The 23,078-nt window shown below is 38.3% G+C and overlaps 1 protein-coding gene across 1 annotated transcript in view; it reads left to right on the forward strand.

The window, feature by feature from the left end:
• The first annotated feature begins 8,631 nt into the window (after positions 1–8,631).
• The window catches only part of ATCAY (ATCAY kinesin light chain interacting caytaxin), a 644,371-nt gene continuing 629,924 nt past the window's right edge, over positions 8,632–23,078 (forward strand). Inside the window, exon 1 of the mRNA XM_044054019.1 lies at positions 8,632–8,972. The gene's annotated coding sequence lies outside the window, so the exon portion shown is untranslated. The remainder of the gene's footprint in view (positions 8,973–23,078) is intronic.

The raw sequence follows: 23,078 nt of genomic DNA on the forward strand, positions 1-23,078 counted from the left end.
GTTGGGGTTATATTCACATTATTTTCTCTGCCCTAGTTGTAGTTATATTCATATTATTGTCTCTGTCCTAGTTGGGGTTGCATTCACATTATTGTCTCTGTCCTAGTTGGGGTTATATTCACATTATTTTCTCTGCCCTAGTTGGGGTTATATTCACATTAGTGTCTCTGTCCTAGTTGTGATTATATTCACTTTATTGTCTCTGTCCTAGTTGGGGTTATATTCACATTATTGTCTCTGTCCTAGTTGGGGTTATATTCGCAATATTGTCTCTGTCCTAGTTGGGGTTATATTCACATTATTGTCTCTCTCCTAGTTGGGATTATATTCACATTATTGGCTCTGTCTTACTTGGGGTTGCGTTCACATTATTGTCTCTGTCCTAGTTGGGGTTATATTCACATTATTGTCTCTGTCCTAGCTGGGGTTATATTCACATTATTGTCTCTGTCCTAGTTTGGGTTATATTCACATTTTTGTCTCTATCCTAGTTTGGGTTATATTCACATTTTTGTCTCTGTCCTAGTTGGGGTTATATTCATATTATTGTCTCTCCTAGTTGGGGTTATATTCACATTATTGTCTTTTTTCTAGTTGGGGTTGCATACACATTATTGTCCTTGAGTATACATCCTTGAACCCCAGATAATGCCAGTGTAAAGCAGCTATTATTTTTCTTTCTCAAACCACACATACATCGTGGGTGTATTGATTAAATTCTGCTTCATATTACTGTCAATAATAATTTCTGCCATCTGCACACATCTGGTTCCAAGATGTCCAGTTTGGAGGTTTCTATTTAAGAATAATATTCTGATGAAGTCCTAGTGGTTGTGCATATGGGATTCCAGCAAGTGAAAAGATAATGATCTGTTTCATGTGCAAGGAGTTACCTTCTGGACTTGCTGTCTAACTAGCCTTTTTTAATGCTAGTGCTCATTTATCAACCATAATACGTGGCTTAAATGGTGTGTGGCACATATTGATTAGCTGATGCTATTTTGCACTACATGCACACACCCACACACACACACACACACACACACACACACACACACACACGCACGCACGCACGCACGCACACACACACACACACACACTCTCACACACATTTTTTTTAATTTGATATGAACTGTGGGCTGCTTTGAATAGCAATTAGTACAACTAAAAACATTTCTTAAAGACATTACAAGCACACACGCAGACATGCAGGTGTTCTCACTCCTAAGTGGAAATGCCTTTGAATTCCTGCAGTGGTAAGTAAAGGCTGTATGTAGGCCAACTCTGATCTGACACTTAAAATGCAATGTTATAGCACCTAAACACATTACAACATGAACACAGAGAGAGAGAGAACTCATCTATTTTGTCTTGCTGATAAGAAAGGGGACTTTAAAGCTATCTGAGGTTTATTACTTACCAATCAGTTATGAAAGGATTGTTTTGCTTTTTCATTCCAAGAATATCACAAGAGAAAAATTATTTTTTTCCTCAAGTTACATGTATCTCAGAGTTGGTTACTTACAGTAGGGTGGGATGTGGAGCTGCAGGGATATAATGTCCCTGCGGAAATCATGCCTCAAATTTGAATGAACAAGTATGAGATTGCTGCATTTGAAGAAAAAATGTACTTTTTCTGGATGCCTTGGAATGAAAGAGATGTTTTGCCATATGCTCAGTACAAAAAAATACAGTTTGTTAAAAAGGATGGTTTTATGCTGTGTTTGGTATAACAAGCCTTTTGCAGCTGACTAGGACTTGCTGTAGAGCAGTTCAGGGTTGTGTACAACAAATGGTACTGTTGTGAATGAACTGCTTTATAAACTGTCAGATATCCCAACTGCACTACTAATCTGAATTTGATAAGCACTAAGGAGTCATGCATTTGCATCCCAAGTAGAATAGCGCTGCTCATTCATTCACTGCATTTCTATACAGTTTTTTACTCGTTTCTCCTGTGTTGTTGACCATCAGGCTTTCCTCTCTGCTCACTCAATTAACCCACTCATTTCTCCTGGAGGCTAGAGCTCAACATCTCATTAATTCTTCCTAGACGGTGAAATTCAAATATTGGAGAGGACAACTGTCATCCTTGAAGGACATTTTTCTTTCCTACTGAAGCCCTAATCCCATGGTGCATGTCAGGTCCAGCTCCTGATCTAGCATTTACCATGCAATGCCCACTGACGTGAGTGTGTCACTCATTTCTGCAAGTGAAGTAACTCCTCAGGACAGCCTTGACCCTTCCTTTCATGAAGCTGTTACTCCCGTGTGGTCTCCTGTCTTCAACAAGGATTCTGCCATGTTAATGTGCTCTTCAGTAATAAGCCCTCAACTTCCCCAAAAAGTCAGGCAAGGCAGAAAAGCAGTGTCACTCATTGGCTCCCTGTTGTAATTTTGAGAATCATAAGGAATAGAATTATGAAAAAAGTCAGAAAAAAATGGGAGAACAGAGAATGTCAAACATCGTTGTTGATTTTTAAAGTTGTGTGTAATGGTAGGGGGGGGGGGCCTTACCATACCCACCAAACTGATGTATACCAACTTTGAAATTTCCATTCCATGGAGAAAAGGAAATACTCTAAGAAATGGACATTTCAGATTAGTATATGTAAGCCACATTTTCAGTCAGTCTCAGTATGGCAGGACTCTCAAAATACCAAACAGCTTTCTCACCCCTCCTTTCCCTAGCACTAAGTCCAAGAGGTGCCTAATCAGCTAACCCAACTCAGGTTGCTTGGGTCATAGTCAGGGATTTGTCCCTCTACACCAATGAGACTGATGCATTTCTTACAGTTTGGGTGTGTTTGTTGACATTTTAGGGATAACTGATAATGGACATCTACAGAAACAAGCACACAAGATAGGAGATAGTAATTAAGGGCCTCTTGGCTCTGAGGATAGAAAGGATTTGGAGCAGTGGGCAATACTTTTCATGAAGGATGCAGACCTGTCCCTGGTCTGAGGTGAGGGAATTAAGTAAGCTGGATACCCCTCATTGGTATAATGGCTTGGGATGGAGGTGGAGTGCCATAGAGTACATGTGCTTGTGTACTTCCTGTCCGAGGCAAGGTGACGTAGAATAGATTGTACTTATGTACTAACTGTCAGAGGTAGAGACAGAGGATTACTGTATGCAGAAATAGAAAATCATGAGATGGTCTGAGGAATTCACATAATAAAGGATGTTAGTCGATGCTTAGTATAATGGGTGGTCCTGACACCAACTATGGCTGGGGATAGGACCTTCCCAAAATGCTAACAGAGGAATGAATGGCATATATTTTTTTAATTGCATACATTTTTTAAAGGGGTAAGCCCACTGGACACAAATGTTTCTTTCCAGGGGTGTCCTGAGAGGACTTTCTGAATAAGTGAATTGCTCAGAGCCATAAAATAGCCAAATGGAAGTAGAAGGAATCAAACTCTGTAACCTGCACTATAGGGGGCAACTCATTAATAGCCCTGAGCCTTGGTCCTCTTTACTAACTGACAGACTTTTGTGAGTGTTAGAGAACCAAGTATCGGTAAGAATATGGCAACCTATTGCTGACTAGTACATACCCAAAAAGAGAGGCTGGACAAATCTTAAGGAGACAGCAGTCCTGATACTGTGATTGTGTTATTCACTGGGAAGGGAATCAATCTGGTTAAGTGCAGAACTGAGAAAGTACATGGGAATGAGACTATGATGGGCTGGATTGGGGGGGGGGGGTGCAGATTACTTCAACAGTGTAAGTGAGAAAAGGAGAGATGCACAGGTGTTGAGAACAGGATTAACAAAGCAGTAAATGGGATTTGAAATCACAAGGGAGATGAGTAGTAAAATAACTGGGAAGCCTCTGTGGTTTTCAAGAGAGACCACAGTGAAAGTGAAGTCAAAAAGGGATGCTTACAAGAGGATGACTAAAGAAGGATACTTCATCCCGAGTTGGTATCTGAAGCAAAGGCAAAAAAAACTATGGAGGATGATTAGAAATGCAAAAGCTGCTGTTGAAATTGGAGTTAGCTGACGTGATCAGATATGGTGAGAATGAGGTTTTATCCATATCTCAATAAAAGAAGGAAAGCCAGGTCTGTAACTTGCCTGATGGAAACTAATTGGTAGACATAGTAGTAGTAGAGTTCTTATTGAATAATCAGTTTTAGGAAAGCTGCAGGAGATGTGCTAACCTGTAGATAATAAACATAGACTGGGGAAAGCAGCTGGAAAAGTTAGGGGCTCTTGTAGGAACAGGTTGAGGTTGAACTAAAGAGACTGAGAGTAAGAAACATGCAGGGGTCAAATAGTTGAAAGCAGATATTGTGGCCCTCATGGTCTGCTGGACGACTGTATAGTTGGCCATTAGGGAGCGGGACAGTATTAGAGAAATGAAGGAGGAGCATGCAGATATGGGTTAAAGATGGTATCTGACTGGAGAATTCTTTCAGCAACATTCTAAAAACTCCAAGTGGCAACACTCTACTGAAAAAAATGTACTGAGTTAATATAAAGGTACAGCAGGTAATATGTCTCTGAACCCTCCATGCAGAGGGTAATGGGCCCCCTGAACCCTCCACACAGAAAGCTGTGAAACTGAACTCTCTATATGAGGAAGTGGGTCCCCAGACCAGACCACCCCCCCAATAATTATATTCTTTCACGTGACAGCATAACTGACAGAGATGACTGAATATTAATGATCATGGGACACTCTGTACCTATCCAGATGCACACCACTCATCCATTCTCAACCAAAAAAGCAAATCACTGCATGTGACAACCATCTGTTCACCTGCACAAGCAGTTAACACACACAGGATACTTCAAGAATGTAGTAGTTAGATGAGAGCACAGGCACATAGCCATGTTCCAAAATGCAGATGGCTACCTCTAGGTCAGCAGACGACAAATATGTTATAATTCCCAGAATTTAATATTTCTCTCTGAATCCATACACCGTGGCACTAATGGGCAAATTTAGGGTTGTACAGTTATTTAAACTAACCTGCCTGCTTCTGTGGTATCTCTCTCCACATAGCAAAAGGGCATGAAGAAGTTAACTGACAACAGCAGGATAATGAGCATGATGCTTGTAGAACCAAAGCTATGAAAAACACTCTTTAAAGGTAAGACCATTGTATTCCTGTGTGCCAAAGAACTGTAAAACTTATTACAGCAATACTTCTAGAAAAATAACAATACCATTCAGACCTAGCATTATGACTGTGCCATAGAATGGATGAGAAAGAGTCACCAAGTGCAGGTTACACAAATTTTAAGAAAGTGTTTGGCTATGTCCTCCACAAGGAACTGCTGAGGTATCGGGGGGAAGTGTAGTGTTTTTAGAGAAATGGCTGAAAGAATAGGTGCAGAAGATGTTCATAAAAACTCTAGAGCAACTTGACTGACAGATGGTGGGCATTTAGATGCTTTTTTATTAACTGCAAAAGTGATGCCCAGTTTTAGTGAAAATACATAACCTACCTCAAGGTCCCCATCAGAATAAGATGTTCCATATCCCCGATAACAAGAAGCATAACTTTTCATTCTTAGGCTGGCCTGTTTCAGTATGTTTACTGCAGATACCAGAAGGTATCAAATTTGTTGAGCTAAACTGTTTGCAGGAGTGCATTGTTGTGATAGTCATACATAGGGGTAGAGTGCCACAACACGGCCTGTGTGGATTCATTGAACAGTCAGAAGCAGGCAAACTAGGTTAATGTAAAATGTGGAGACAACCAGAGTTTAGTGCCAAAAAAGTGTGAAGCCACATGATTTGGCAAAAAAAAGATCCTTTACAAGGAGTGCATTAGGAAGGTAGAGTGGTATCAAAGAGAATAAATTAAAAAAAGACACCCAAAGTTAATCTCTTCATGCAATGTACAAAGGTCTAGGCAGGACAAATCAGATATTTGGGTTCATGTTCAGAAGAAGGAATTCAAATGAGCCTCAGTTCATCTTGCATTGTACATGGTGGTACAGAGCTTTTAAATGGAGCACTCTGCTTAACAGAGATGTTTCACTTTAAAAAAATATAGTAATCTGATGGAATGTGTCCAGTACTGCAGTAATGACAATTGCACTTAGAAGCACGTCTCAAAACTGCCCGTTTTTTTGAGCATCCCTGATTTTGCCTCATATGTTGCCCTGTCCCTCATAACATTTTTGATTTTCTGGTAAATTACTAAGGAATACAATCAGCCGATAATGCCAGACATTAGATGTTCCTACTTCTTATTGTTCAGAAATTGTATGCTGATGCAAAACCTGCTGTTATTAATGTTTAAGTGAATTAGAGTAATATTTAAAAAATTGTCCCTGATTTTGGGCCTTTGAACCCCCATTATGTTTTGGCTTTGTCCAGAATTCCTAAGCAAAGAAGTTGAGAGGGATGCTTAGAAGGATATGATATGAGGGTTGCAGGATAGTAGCTGCTGACCGTTTATTAAGTGGACTGTCAAAACAGGAGTAAATCCCTGACTGTGACTTAGGTGACATGGGTCTGAGCAGGAGCCTGGGCACTAGAATAGCCAACCAGAGTGAGTGGATTAAGCAGTCAATACCAGTTTCCTCATACTGGGAGAATGAGGTGGCTCTGTCTGCTGTGATACTAGAATCCAGCAGAGGCTTGCTGTTACATCAAGACAGCATGTAGCTCTGAGGCCAAGTACCACATAAAAAGAACATCTTGGCACTGTAGGTGAGATTGACACATATGTGTGGAAGAACACAAACATTAGTGACTGGCACTGTGAGAGACTCAGTTGTTGGGTTACCCTGGGGCAAAGGTAGGTATGGTAAGTAAAAACTCAACCTTATCAAAGATGATGCCAGCATAAGAGTTACACTGCATAATTCTGCATTCCAGGGACAGTTAGAGTCCATTCCACTCTCCATTATCTGTCCACCTGGAAATGGCCCCCGGTGTGGCAGTAATCTGGTCCTTTGGATGGAGAGAGCACTGGGGGGTTACAGTTGGCTGAGTGATGGTCAGGAAATCCTAGAGAAAAAAAAATATTCATTAAAAATCGAAAGTGCAGGGGAAATATGACTTAGGGTCTCATTTCATCCATGATGGTAGAATAATTGGAGTGAAACTCGGAGCCAGGATTTAGTGAGGAGGAGGGGGAGGGAGAACAAGTGGTAAACAGAGGGTGTCAAATTTATTCAAGTGTGAGACAAGGAAGAACTACATTATGGAATGGGTGGAGGGACCCTGGGCCTACCTGCTTTAAATGGCTACAGCCTGGGAGTAAGAAGGAAATAATCAAGTGGTCGGGCAGATGTAAAGGGTGCTAGGCTAGGCACGAGAAAAGGGGGTCACTGCAAATAGAATAGCCCAATCACCAAATGGACTTGATGAGACCAGTACCTCTTTGTATGTTTATATGGAATTTGAGCTGTCAATAAGCAGCAATCATGCTGTTAGCCAGCAGTACCTTTCACCAGAGTCACTGACATCATACAGGTTTCAGAGTCCTTCATATACTTGTTTAGCACAAGGGATGCTGCAAAACCCTTATTCTAACTAAAACAATACACACAGAAGCAGCAAAGCAATCAGTAAGGAATAAGCTGTAAACTCAGCTCCCCCTAAATAATACTCCTGATATCAGCTAGGAAGATGATCTACCTTTGATCAGGTTTTTGAAAATACAAATGAAACCTACCTGTTAGCTTTTTAGATGAATTGCCTTCACTTTTACAAAGTGTTCTGGGGGATGTTCTTTAGTACTGCTCTAAATAATCTCAGGAATACCCTTACTCTTAATTCAGTAAGGATGTTGTAACTGTGATTAGACATTTTATTTATTGATATAATTCAAATTAACTTTCATCTCATGGTTAGCATTTTATCAAGATCTCCTTTACAGATCAAGTATGCATCAAAGGAACTTGATCCAGTTCGATGTCGAAACATTGGCATTCACTAAATCAACATTTCAATATAGCGCGTCAAAACATCAAATGGCTAAAACTGTCAGAACAAAGTCTCATTGTGCCCCAACACTCCCTATATACTAAGTCTGAGATCAGGCAACATTGGGGAATAAGGAAAACCTCCTTACCCCACTGTTACTGATCTTACACCAAGCACCATAAAAAGTCACCATGGACCCAGATCTTGCCCCCTCCATACATACAAACAAGTGCAAACAGGCACTCAAAGACACATGCACATCAGCTATTATTTTTAATGGATTCTGCATACATAGACCAAAATAAGTTTGATAAAATGTAGAATCCATTAAAAATCAACAGCCTCATCTTTGACCAAACAAACAGCACCCATTGATCCTTGGGAGAAAAATCTGAGCATGTATAATCTTACAAGAGAAATTAACAAACTGCAAATCTCACAACAGGCACTATCATTATCAGAAAAACTGTTGTATAAGCAACTTTCAGAGAGAGAGTTAGCTACCACTCATAATATATTTTTATGCACTATGATGGTTGAATATACCTAGAATAATGCAATACTGAAATTCTCATCTCTGTATCCACTAACAAATGATAAATAAATGACATAGCTACAGAGGAGCACGCTTCATCAGGGTTTGAACCTATGAAGGGGCATTATTGGATTAATACACATTTTAGCCAATCAGGAAAATGCAGCCTTTAAAAGTGATGCTATGTCACTCCTACACCCACTCTCATCATTAGCTGTCTTGAGGGATGCGTGCGTCTTGGATCTGTGTGCTGGAAAACATGCAAAGGCTTAAGCACCATGGCAGAAAAGGCAGTAGCAAATAAAGGAGAAACAGAGAGAGAAATGGATTAATTTGGATTGTGGTACTACAGCATCATAGGAGCAGAATCTCGCTAAGGGATAGCTTTATTGTGCAGGACTAAGCTATTTTTTTCTTTTTCCATTAAGAATAATTTTACTGGGATTTTGCAAACTGAAGAATGTATTATTGACGCAGAAAAAGGATTTCTCTTTGTTCACACTTCTCATTACCAAGCAAAAATTAACTGGAATGTAAGTAGCTCATGCTTTCTGTCTCATCTGTATTAATTATGGTGCTGTCAAATACAAGATGCTGTCCACAGCTACGTGTCTAGCTATCAGCCTGTTTGTTTATAAGGAATAGTCTAGCTATCAGCCTGTTTGTTTATAAGGAATAAGGTGGCTCCCTGTTGCTGTGCTTTGAGTGAAAATCCTTCTGACAAATAATGCACATAAAACTGGTTTATCCTGGATTTTATTTTAGAAAGACAAATAAAGAATAGAAATCTATCTGTAGGGCAGTCAAGATGATTTTCTACCCAGTGCAACCATTAAGCTTATATTTTGCAGTATGACGGTTTTTTTATTGTATGCTTCCCTTTCTTATTCTGTTTCTTTGTATGTAGCGATAGAAAACCTTTCATTATTTATGAGAAATAAAGGAAAATTGGCATATTTAGAAGGAAAAATCAAAAACTGATTTTCCTAAAACATTTAACAACCTGCCTGTTTTCTTTGCTTCTTTTTCTCTCTTGCTCTCTCTCCTGATACAGGAATGTGTAGATTATTGATTTAGACGTGCCATTATAGTTTCATAGATAACACAAGCATGTCTATCCTCTTCATGTACAGATGTTCTGTGCATTTGTTTGGAACTCTGTATCATTTATTTAACAAATTAGCACCAAGGCAGGGCAGCGTAATAATTATATTATGGCAGATGCCACCGAGTTTTGAATTTTAATTCCTTGGCCTTTATTTGCATACTCTTACTCTGTGACCCGGAGCACCTTAAACTCTCTCCTCTTTTGTGTATATGTGTGTGTGTGTGTGTGTACCTTGGATTCCGACATACAAACAAGACTTTTTTTTTGGATGGTAGTACTGAAGTATATTATTTATGCTGTGACAGTGTACAGCAATAACAACAAAACCTTCAGCAGATGTACCTTCATTTCATGCAGAACTGTTCTCTGCTTGTTTTACTCCTGTGGCTGACTGTGTATCTGGTTTTGACATCCAGTAATTACAGGCATGATGGCAAATTATTTACTAAGTGTTTATATAATCAGTGGCAGCAACATTCAGAGCAGGCTTGTGACTGCTCTTACTGAATTTTCTGTCTTACTGGTACCTGTGCGCAATGCTTTGTACAGACACGCTCTATTAGCAGCATGTCTGTACGCATGCATATCAGACATATGGTCATAAATCTCCCGTTTTAGTTATTTTCCAGCTGATGTATGAGATTTACAAACTTTCCTTATTAATACCCTGCAGATGCTGGAAATGTAGCAGAAATGGATTTGTAGTTAGGTGCATATAGGTTTTTGAACTACTGTACTCATACAGGTGAAGCTTATTTAGGAACAGTGCACTGAGTTGAGACTGCAAATATTCCTAGCAAGGGAACCTATCCTACATGTAGAAACTAAGAGGCAGGTAATTGACAGGAAATGGGTAAGGTTATTGCAGCCACGAGGAACTGTGTGTACTAGAGCTGGCAGCTGAGGGATTTTCATTTGTGTGTGAAGCTGTATAATCGTCTTTACTGAAAAATAATTTTGTGCATTTTCTAGTAGTCTCCAGCAGGAGGCACGTATGAGCAGCTGTAGCAGTGATTCATGGTTGCTGAGGAAAGACAGCCATTCTGCAAATATACAGCTTTTCCTTACTGGCCATTTCAGTAAATTGTGAGTCTTCCTAAAGGCTGATACATAGTATTTGCAAGCAGTAAGACTTCTGCTTGTACTGCCAGATGTTTTTCTCCTTACGTCTCTACAGAGGATGGGGCTGCACTATCAAAGAAGCTAGTAATCCAAATATAAATGAGTGAATAATTGGCATCATCATTCACTAAAACAAGAAGTTCATGCAATCCTGCTGGTTATTAGAAGCTTTGATATCATATCCTGATCTCCTTGGGATTTTGGAATGAAGAAGAATTACAAGTGCCTAACCATAAAATAAGCTGACCAGTGTACTGAAAATTAGTTACGCTATAAAAAGGAAATAAGCGATAAGTGCTAATGCTGGCACAAAGCATTGTGGTGAATGGCTTGGGGAATTCTAGGCAGTAATGTGGTATACGTAACTTTATTACAGTGATACTTGGTTGTTGTCTTTGATTAATGTAGCTCATATGTTTGCCATGGGACTGACACTGTACTGGACCTTGCTCAAATTCATGATACAGCATCTGACTGTGGAGATCCAAAGAAAACCAACTGCTATGAATCCTGTGCTTCACACCAGAGAGACAGTGTCCAACTGGACTCAGTGTAACAGGATAGTCAAACAATAGTATAGTTTACAGTCTGGCATTCTAAGAAAACATGAAAGCCATCATAAATTGATAACACTCTAATTGTGACACACATGACCTAGGTGTGGTTATTTGGCTGGGATCCTGAAGAGGAGGTAAGAGAGAGAGTGGCAAGGTTATGCCTACCTGTTTGTCTGTCTGTCTGTCTATCTGACCTACAGAGCTGGAGGTGGGATATGCATCACCTGGGCATTAGCTCTGCACTAGAGTTAGAAGGACAGGCCAGACACTGAACCAGGATATCTATCACAAGGGTGGCAGGCCCTGTGAGACTCATTTGTGGAAGCAGATGACACCCCTCACTGTTGCCCATTGAATGCCCCATCCCTTGGACTGTTCTGGGCAAGTGCAGGGAATGTAGGGCTGTGACACAAAACAAACCCTCGATCCTCATTGTAGATGACGGCACCACTCTGAATCCCTCGATCTTCATTGTAGATGATGGCACCACTCTCAACACGCTGGCCATGATGTGGACAAAAGTGTTGTTGGACTCTCGACAATTGGGGAGTGAATAGGCCAACAGAGTGTTTATGATGGAGACTAAGTGGTCATAGTGGGTTGGAAAAAAAATTCCCAACTCACAGAAAAAAAAAATAATTTAGCCTAAAACATTAATAATCTAAGAGAACAAACTAAACACAGAGAAGAATGTGAAGGTGGCCATAGCTTTCAATTTATTTTCTCAAGAAATCAGGACAAAGTCAAAAATAATGCGGGGATAAAGTTCAAAATTAGTGACAGTTTGTAAATATGACTCTAATTCAGTTAACATTTAATAGAACAGCATCCACCCACAACCCCTTTCCCCATTTTTGCATATGGGGTTGGGTTGTCACTTCAACAGAGACAATCATCTGAGCCAAGGTTCACACCATTGGGTGGATAGCCATCAGCAGGCATTTTCTGATGAATAAAAATTGTGAAACACTAATTTCTGGAGATACAGACTGCAATTTTCAGTAATTTAACAGAAAATCAAGAATTTTACAAGTGACAGGGCAAAAATAGGGGCAGCTGAGAGCTATGGATGTCATGGGGTAAGGATACAAGCAGAAAAAGCAAGTTCTAGAGTCATAGTACAAACAACTTCATATGAAAGAGGCTGTAATCACAATTTGTATTTATGAATAAAGAACATTTCCTGTGACTTAATGTTTTCACTACAGCATACTAAATTGCATCAGACTGGCTTTGTTGGCATTGACTTTATCTTACAGCATTCTTGCAAGAAGGAATCTTAATATGTCCTATGGGTGATATTCAATCCACCAATTTCCTAAACTGTCGGGGTTGTTGAGGATCACAATGATCAAACTAGAAAATGAAAAACTTGTAAAAAAGAAAATTCCACAGTCATATTTCCAATCAAAAATGGGGGGACAGATCCAATTAAAAAAAAAACTTCCTTTAATGAAAAATGTGCTTCTACAGTGGCATAAAATTACATAGAAAAGAGCTTTCATCCTTCTTTAATAACAGGACCTCATCAAACTTCAGAACTGATTCATGTTTCATTAATTATATATCCTGCCTGAAGTACCTCCCCCTAATGATCCTTGAAGTAATTAACCAATAAAAACAATTAGCCATTTTCCATGCATTTATTTATACTAACATTATTATTTTTGTAGTAAAAACTCAAGAAAACTTCTTAAAGAACTACAAAAATGCAAATCTATGTGTATGTATGTGTGTGTATATATATATATATATATATATATATATATATATATATATATATATATATATATATATATATATATATATATATACATATATATATATATATATATATATATATATATATATATATATATATGGGTTCCCTTCATATGAACGAAAGTTCATATGAACGAAACTTGGAAGAGCGGGACCAGATGTTCGAAACTTCAAACCCCAGTAGCGCAAATTCAAAATCCTGACATTGCGGGATTGTGTTTAGTGCTTCTGGTGTTCCGATGCCCGTAAGTATGTATGTGTAAGTGTCTGTTTGAGGGGTAGTGGTGTGTGTAAGTGTGTGTTGTGAGTGTGGTGTTTGTTTGTGAGGGAATGTAATGTGTGGGTGTGAGTGTGCCTTGTGTGTCTGTTTGTGCGATCTCGGAGTTAGAATAATAAAGAAGGGGGTGTGGGGGGCAGTTTGTAGTATTGTGTGTTAGGTACTTTGGGGTTGTTGTGTGTGTATGTGTGTGTTTGTGATGTTTGTGTTAGTGTTTCGTGGTTTTGGGTTTCATTGTTGTGAATGTTCGTTGTTGTGGGATTTCGTTAATGTGGTCTCGTTGTGGTGGGATTTTGTTGTAATGAAGTAGATCCATATATATATATATATATATATATATATATATATATATATATATATATGCTCACCTATTATGTATTCTGTCTGCACATCAAAGACACTCCAGCATAGAAAATGAATATATTCTCATAAGAAATACACACCCATATATACATACATGTAAAATAAGAATGAAAATATGTATATAATATTCTTAGATATATAGTCATATGAGAAAATATGTATGAATGTATGTATGTATAAATACAAAAATTTAAATTAAAATGTTAAAATACAGTCCATCTGACCCCTTACCAAATTAATAATTTAGTGCTTTCATTTTTTAAAAAAAACATACAAGCAAGATGTGATCATTTAATCCATTCACTCCAGTTGTATTTTTTTTTAATTGCCATTTGGCTTCCTTACATTCCAGCTTAAACTAAAAGGGTCCTCCCCTTGGATCTTGTTCTACTACATCAATAATAAAGAACCCAAACCCATGCCCATCATTATTTTGTATATGCCTCCAAAGGGCATTGGACTGATTTTGATTTTTCATGTCCCTAATGTGCTTGTAAATGTGCTCTTTTAAACATCTTTCCATTTTACCAATATAGAACGAGGGACAATCTGTACAAACTGCAATGTAGACCACCATGTTCATCTCACAGCTACATCTTCTAGGGTAGGAAATGCTCCCATACCCAACAATGTGGGAGATGTCCCTCAGTAATGGACTTACACTGGGAGCATCTCCCACATTTTTTCATCCCTTTGTGTCCATCCACCATCACCCTTTCACTTTTTTTTAGCTTCAAGAAAATTCTTTAGATTCTAGTCTGTCCTATAAATAAGTGTAGGGCCATTCACTACTTTTCTCTTATCAATTCTACCAGTTTCAAGTATTTTCCAGTTGTTAACCAAGATGTTTCTAATAATCTCAGCACTCTTGTTGTACGTGGTAATAAAACCCTTTTGAAATTGGTTGTTGTTGTTAATGGTTCTGTCAGAGACAGGTAAAGCAATACCCAAAAGGGGTTTATATATGCCTTTAATCCTCTTTACATAAATTTCCTTAAAAATCTCCTTTAAAATACATTTGGGTATCCCTATTAAGTAACTTAGCTCTGAATTTCTCTTCCTTTAAAAAAAAATTCTCAAGACTGGAAACCATTCTAGAGAGTCTTGCTAGTTGTCTTTTTACTAATGCCTGCTTTTGATGAATAGGGTCACAACTATTAAAATGAAGTAATGTGTTTGAATAGGTAGGTTTCCTGTATAAATTTGAAATGAAACACTAATTCATATTGGTCTATAGAAATCTTGGTGTTCGAATAAGGTATACTCATCCTAGACTTATTAATAGTAAACTTAATTTTGTGGTACTATTTATGTACTAAAAATGTTTGTCTAGTCTGGCCTCTGTATCATTCCAAAAAAAACTTAAATAATCTAAAAATCACCCATAAAAAATCTATGAATTACAAAATTCTGATTTAAAAATGAAATTTGTTTCCCAGAAGGCTAGAACAATATATATTTTTAAGCAAAAAACATTTTAATTAAATTATCATGTATGACATAGGCCATATTACATTTATATAAATGAAAATAAACCATAGAGACACAATGTCAGTTGCAAACATTATACATTCCAAACCGTGCCGACACAACTGTAGCTGCAAATATTATACATCGTTTTTACCTTATCCAGTCATTGTTAGTCAGCCATTGCATAGCTCTTTCAAATCCTGCCTTCATTTAAACTCATTCTTTCTCTGCATGTATCAAACCCAAATGTCCTACTTTTTCCTATGTAATTTGTTCCTACCCTTTTCTAAAGATCCCAGTTCCAGTTGTTTTATCTCAGTTACTATCTTCACTACTTCTAGTAAAGTTGGTTTAGACTTTGATTTCCGTTTTCTAGTAATTGCTTTTTTTGGCAGCCATCATAATTAGACTCAGCAAGGCCTTACTTACTATGTTGAGATAATTCTGATTCTGTGTCATAGCTCAAAAAATAATTTCCTTAGTTACTCCAATTTGCTCACCCAGCATCTCCAACAGAGCAGTCTGCAGGGAATCTTTAAAGTCTGCAAACTCATTACACTGCCAGAAAATATGCTCCCAGTTACATCTTTCTTCCTATCATACCTCCAACATTTGCCATCTACCTGAGGAAAAATTCTTTGAAGGCTGCTTTGGGCATAAAACTACCTATGTAAACACTTCCAGGCAAAGATCTTGAATCTTCTAGATTTTGTTGCATAGTTGGTAGACATACATATACCCCCCCCCCCCATTGTTTCTTTGTGAACTGCTTGTTTAATCTGTCTTCCCAATCATTCCTAACCTCCTTGAATTGAAGGCTAGAATGATATTGGCAAAAATGGGGGCACATGCTGCCCCCACTGCCACCCCCATTTTTGTTTGAAGAGAGTTCCTTCAAATCAAATGTAATTATTGTCTAGTATTAATTCCATTAATAGTCTAAGAACATTAATTGAACTGTTATCTAACCTTGCTTAGAAGTAAGATATTCTGTAAACCAATTAAGACCACATTGATGAGTTGTAACTGTGAATATGCCTGTTATATCTATAGTTGTGAATATTAGATCCTCCCTATACGTTGTATCTTGGATCTTAGTGAGATAGTCCCATGAGTCCTTCAAAATATGTCTGTCATCACAGAGTATATTCTTTAGTTTAAGAGCTATAAATTTTGCCAAACCACATGTTTTATTTGCCATTTGAATCCACTATAGGTGGCAAAGTGTGTGTGGGGGGGGTCATTTAGATTTTTGTGGATTTTTGGTATGTCAAAGATCCTTGGAATACGAGGAAAATCAATTTTTAAATATGAATGCTCATTAGCAGCAATTTGCCTTTGCATCAGTAGATCATAAAGTATAGTGTCTATTTTTGCGTATGTTATATTCAGTTCATTTATAGAAAGTTCCACATATTTCCCTGCAGATAACAAACTCTCCATCCTGGAATTGTAGTCCGTGATATCCATCACTACAAGACCTCCCTCTTTGTTGGTTTTCATTATTCTTAATTCTTTATTATCACATAAACCATTTAATAACTCCATTTCACCTATGCTCATGTTGTTCTTACCATTATTTCTGTTAGTGGCGTAAGTTTCCTTCAGAATCATCCTAATGTCACTTTCACACATCTTTTTAAATAAAGTTATGGCGGGGTGTAAAGGTGGAGTACATACACTTGATTTATAATAAATTAACCAGTTGACCATTATTAGTTTTTCCTAATAAAACATCTAAATTCAGTTTTCCCATAAAACATTTCACATCTAATAAGGTGTCAACAAGCTTTTACTTCCTTGCTGGTACGAAAGTGAGTTCCTTTTCAAAAGGAGAAGCACAATTTCCAGGTAAACTGGTTGAACTACAGTTATAAATCTTGAAATCACCCTTTTTATTAGTTATCAGGTTTAACAGTTTCTTGTATTGTATTGTTTCTTTGCTCCCTTCTTCTTGGGATGATCAAAAGGAGGGGGAAAAAGGAGGTGGTAGCTCTTGTCCCAAGGAGCCATTACTTCCTTGTTCTTGTCTCTCTGGATTACCTAAAATAGATGTTAGTCTCCACTATCTGGGGGGAGGAAATTCCTGGGGAACTCTCCTGTCTCATGTTGTCATAAGTTCTACTCTCTCATTACTTTGGACATTCCAATACATACTCTCCCTCCCATTGTTTGGTGGGTTTGGTTATGTTTTTTGACTCCTATAGTCATTTCTATCACAAAGGAGTTTCTTTTCTTTTTCACCTTTAACTTCACCCAAATATTTCTCAACATTCAAAAAAAACTTTTTCATATTTTTTTTTATAATAATCAAACAATAGATCATTACTAATATTATTATCAGTCTTAATAATGTCACTCTCCAAAATTTCAGTATTGTTCTGATTAAGTTTCATCAGAAGTTCCATGAGCTTGAACCCATGGTGGTCAAATATATTCAAAAGTTCACAAAGTAATTCAATCCCTTCTTCCAATCTTGTCAGGAATTTCCATGTCCTTAAGCTCTTTGGGACAATCCTCTCTCTTAAACTTTCACAAAAATAACTATTTTCAATTTGCAGCTTGCGGTATTTTACCAACTTGTTTTTGAAATTTTGCAGCTGTTTAATTAATGGTACCACAAAACTTTGGTATTTCCTTTGTTCTTTCAAAATTTCAGACTCCTTAGTTAACTAGTCTTTAAGATTAAAACTGGGATTACCTGTATTATTTCCCTGATCTTGAGTCACTAGCATGTTCACTTTCAGAATTAAGTGAAACACCCATTCATTCTCCACCACTTGAATCTCCTTGTGCACGTGGAATATTCCCGCCAACCATCCACTGTTTCGAATCGTTTCCACATAGGATTCCAGTTACATATTTGTTAAGCCTTTCATCAAAAGAGTTGACTTTTTGAATTAGTAGTGCAACAAGCTGTGTGAGATTCCCCAAACAGGATTCAAGCTGCTCTAAACAATTGCAGCCATTAATAAGGCTTCCTTCCGCATCTAATCCAGGAAGTGACATCATCAGAAGACTGAGGATGCTTACTAAACCACAACCCTATGAGAAAATACAAAGTGTGCAAAAAAGAAAAGTCTGCAGTCACAATTAATGAAATGTGAATCAGTTCTGAAGTTTGAAGAAGTCTTGTTATTGAAAAAGGGCAAAAGCTCTTGTTCTATATAATTGCATGCTTCTGCACAGGCACAGTTTTCATTAAAGGAAATTTTTTTAGAACTGAGTCTGTCTCCCTGTTTTTGATTGGAAATACTCAAATAGTGCCTAGTGGAGTGGCATCTAGGGTTACAATGATATCAAACTAATTAGGGCAAATCAGGCTTCCCTGTTGCTATCAGCAGTAACCATTTCATCCCATGGGATCTGTTGGTGCTCTAAAGAGATTAATTTTACAAGCATATTCTAGTCTGCTGTAGAGCCTACTCAAAGTGGGCCATGTATAGTACACCTCTCGTGAATGTCCAGTGAGTATCATATTAGGGTGCACACATGACCTCAACGGACACAGCATACAGTAGTAATGGCTGCAGTACTCCAAGATTCTCTCAAGTAGCTGAGCTCCACAATCTAACATGAAGAGTGATCCCAGCTGTCCTGCAAAGGAAGCAACGTTCTGCAGTTTGTATCCTTGATTTCATCCTTCCAGTCACTATCTGAAGCTCATGTCCATAGGGGGATGACAGAGACACAGATTTTGAAAGCTTCATGTTATGGCTGAGCTTCCACTTTTCCATCACAGTCTGCTACAATGCCTACAGAATTGCCAATACGGCACAAATACGTTGGTCGATCCCCTGATCCACATATCCTCATTTGTATATCATCCCCACAAAAAAAAAAACATTACATTTATTTACTTGTAGTAGCTATTTCCCTCTCACTTGCAGACAGTAAGCTGGCCTTTTCCAGGAAGGAGCCATAACTTGTTATTTGAATGCCCTGGTTTCTTACCACTTACTGCACATCAGAGATTAGTACGACTTGAGCACAAGAGTGGAACATCGTCTGCAAACAAAGATTCAGTCTTCACATCTCAAAACTAGATACTGTCTGGACCTTGGCTGTGTCTTGATGTCTTGTCTATAAACATCATGAACAGGAATGCTATGCCTACCTTGAGTATATCTAACATCACAAAAATATGTAGATACAACTCTTGCTCTGCAAACCTAATCACAGAATGTCATTCAGCAGCAGCCCTGGGACACAGTACTTTTGTAGACCCCCATCCAAGATGTTCCAGAGCACACAATCATATACCTATTACAGGCCAGCAAAGATAGCACATAAATCATACTGCAAACTCCCACAACCTCTCAATATATGTGTAAGAACAAAGAGGAGATTCACTGTTCTATGGCCAGGACCGAGTCCACACTGGTCTTCATAGGTAGTTATTAGGCATGCAGTTCAGGAGACCATTAAGAATTAGCCCAAATTCCTATTTGCCTCAAAACACTGGTTAAATGACTTGCTCAAGTTTACACAGTACACAAATGAAGGTGAAAGATTCAAACACTGTATCCTTGGAACAGTAAGCAGCTCAAGAACAAGAGAGATTTAGTTTGCTATATCTGACAGACATTTCCTGAGTGAGGTTCAGCTTTCTGATGAAGCCTTGGCATAGAGGTCTCCAGGAAGCAGAAGGATGTAATCCCTCTGTAATGGGAGCACACCTTCCTGACTTTTTTTTTTTTTAAATGGACCCTACCATCCCAGTTTGCCAGTCCAGAGGTAGTGGTACTGTCACCATCTTCCACATATCACTAAAAAGATATAGTAACCATGATGCCCCAAAAATATAACTAACTTTCACTTTCTAGCAAGATCTCATCTATTCTCACAGTCTTGCCATCCTGGAACTGTTCACTTGCTAGAGTAACCTCAACTACAAAATGAATCTAGTCTTAACATTTGCTTCTGGCATTGCCTGCACATAGGAAGACATGTCCACTAAGTTCAGGAATTGTTCAAAGTGTTCTTTTCATCTTCCAACAGTGTTTTCACTTAAGGTCAATATTTCTTTGCCCCATGTTGAAGACAACATTGATAACATTCCATCTACCACTTCACAGTTGCAGTCATAGCGCTTTGCCTACTATTCCTGGCTTCACAGGATGGCTTGTCACAGCCTCTTTGAGGACATCCAAAAGTAATTCCCCTTGTCCTCAACTAACTCCTCCCAGACCCAGGCCTTCATTTCAAGCACTTTTGCAGTGGCCGCTTTCTTGGTCTATTCGCACCTATAAGTTAGACTTGGATAACTCACCGATCCACATTGCAAAGTGGGAAGCTCTTTCTTTGACCCATTGCATTGCCTTTACTCACCCTTTATGTGTGTTAGCTAGCACTATGCCAATTACTGGCACATTGTGGCCACAGCTTCTTGCTGTTGCATTAACACTGAGGACTTGAACAGGGTCCCTTTGAACTCCATTTCCCTGATTTCTCCTGGTAAATTACAGAAGCTCTTCTGTAAGGTGAAGTTGATCCTAGCCAGTCTCACAACATTTGCACTGCATGTTCAATTTTCACAAATTTGTTCAGCCATGTCTCTTGCTACCTGAGCCACTCTCTAAGTGGTGAAAAGAGGCCAGTTTAGTATGTTTATTGACCAAGTGCCAAGAACATAAAGCCTCAGATATGATGACATGGCCACAAAGTCAGCAATCAACCTTTACTCATAGTCTAATGCCATGGTAAGTGAGACAGAGATCTCCTGTCAAACATTTATAAGACACTGAACAAAAGGACAGAACTTCCAGTCTGTGTTATACGTTCATTGATAAGTACTAGACTAGCTGCCCTTGTGGGCCATTTTAAGCCCTGCCAATTTCCCTTTTGTTTCTTGAATTAACCTAGCCCATTCGATGCTAGATTAGCCTTGCACCTCTCATGGTCAATAATTATATAATTCAATTCAACTTTATTGTCATATGTACTATAGACAGTGTTATAAAGTACAAAGAAATTCTTATTCTGAAAATCCTCCAGCAACATATAAAACACAACAATTAACAAGAAGAAGTAATCTAAGACAATAAATAGACAATAATATAAATACCAATATTAGTAAATATATATAATTGTGCAAAAGAGCTCATTTCTGAAAATAAAACACGTTTTCCTCCAAATGTGAACCAACCTACAATACTGGGGGGAGAAGTAGTAAGTGCATTTTGTTTAACAGTATAATAGCTTGAGGTATAAAACTGTCTTTCAGCCTGGTTGTTGACTGCAACACTCTTATAAAGCCTTCCTGACGGTAGCAGCATAAATAGTTTGTCTTGTGGGTGGGTAGTGCCCATGATAATGTTTTGAGCCCTCCTATAAACTCTTTTGGTGTAGATGTCAGGGAGTGTTACTCCAATGATATTTTGCACAGTTTGTATTACATGATGCAGAGCCTTGTGATCCCGTATTGTACTTTTCCCCAAAGAATACTGTAATAGAGTGGGAGAGAATGCTCTCAAATTGTACACCTGTAGAAGTCATACCTCTCAACCTGGAAACATCAAAAATCTGGACAAAGGCCCGTGAAAAATAGGCACAAATCTGTACGCTGATTAACATAAAATTTGCATATATAATGATGTAACAATGGAACTGTGGGGTACCATCATTCAAACAAATTGAAGAACAGACAAAATTTTAAACACAAAATATAACCAGAATAGTATTTTATTTAAACATTTGAACATGTATTGAACTTGTTGTTGTTTGTCTTTCGGCTTTTTCCCAGTAAGGGGTCACCACAGCAGAACTCCGGTCCGCTAATGACTGGCAGTAGATTTTTTACGAAATGCTGAGGTGCCAGCTCAACACCCAACCTTCAACAAAGGCATGGCTTTCGAACGCTACCCAACCACGGGGAGGACATGCAGACTCCACACAGAAGGCACTCCCAAGCCAAGCCGAGAATCGAATGGGAGAACCTCTTGCTGTGAGGTAACAATGCTACCGCTGTACCATCACCACGGAACTTATCGAACTTTGAACTTGATCGAACTTTGAACTTGTATAAAACTAAAATACAGTTGTCTTTTTTAAAATTTAAATTAACTGCATTGAATCGAGAGAGATGTTGAAAGCTGACAAGCAACAGCAAATGCAACTTTTTTATAAAAATAAAATTAACTGCTACAATACTATTAAATAACACCATCTGCTAAATGTAACAAAAATGTAACATAAATATTAACTAATTATCTAGCATCCGTCTACCTGTCCAGCACTAAAAAAATGTTTTGCACAAGTTACAGTCAAGGCAAAAATGACAGAGATCCTCATACTTTGCAGTGTTCAGAAAATGCATCTTGATACCTGTAAATTAGTGTAACATTTAAAAATCATCCCTGAATATGGGCCTGTATTCCCATCAATTATTTTGGCTTTGCCATGAAATGCTGAGCCAAGAAGTTAAGAGGCATCCTGCAAACCCATGGAAACTGAAAAGTGGACAAGGAGTAAACAAGACACTTTGCATCACTAACAAAGGAGTTTGTCAGTAAGGACTAGGTTTCTCTGCAAACTGCCTTTCAAAATGTAAACATACTGAGATCAATCAAGACAGTTATACAACACATAAGTAGCTAACAAAAAATACTTAAGGAAAATTAAGAGCCAGGAAACACTGTTCCACTGCAAACTCCAAGTGACAATCCTGATGGCCTCTTCCTGACTCCTTTGTCAGTAGGCTACCTTCACTAGCAGGTTAACACACAAGTATGAAACCAAAAATGCATTTGTGCATAGCAAAACTCCATACTACAGCCCTCTCCCACATAAAAGCCATTTGTTCTACAGCATTATAAGTGCTCTTTTCCCAGTTATCCACTAATGATTGGCAGTTGATTTTTAAATGCAGAGTTGCCAGCCCTGATGCACAACCTTCAACGAAAAAGTACGCATTCACATGTCTCCACGCAGAAGATGCTCTAGCTGAGAATCAAACTGAAAGCCGTCTTACTGTGTGAAG

This window comes from Protopterus annectens, chromosome 13.part0 (genome assembly GCF_019279795.1).
Source record: "Protopterus annectens isolate FY-2018-M chromosome 13.part0, PAN1.0, whole genome shotgun sequence".
Lineage (NCBI taxonomy): Eukaryota > Metazoa > Chordata > Ceratodontiformes > Protopteridae > Protopterus > Protopterus annectens.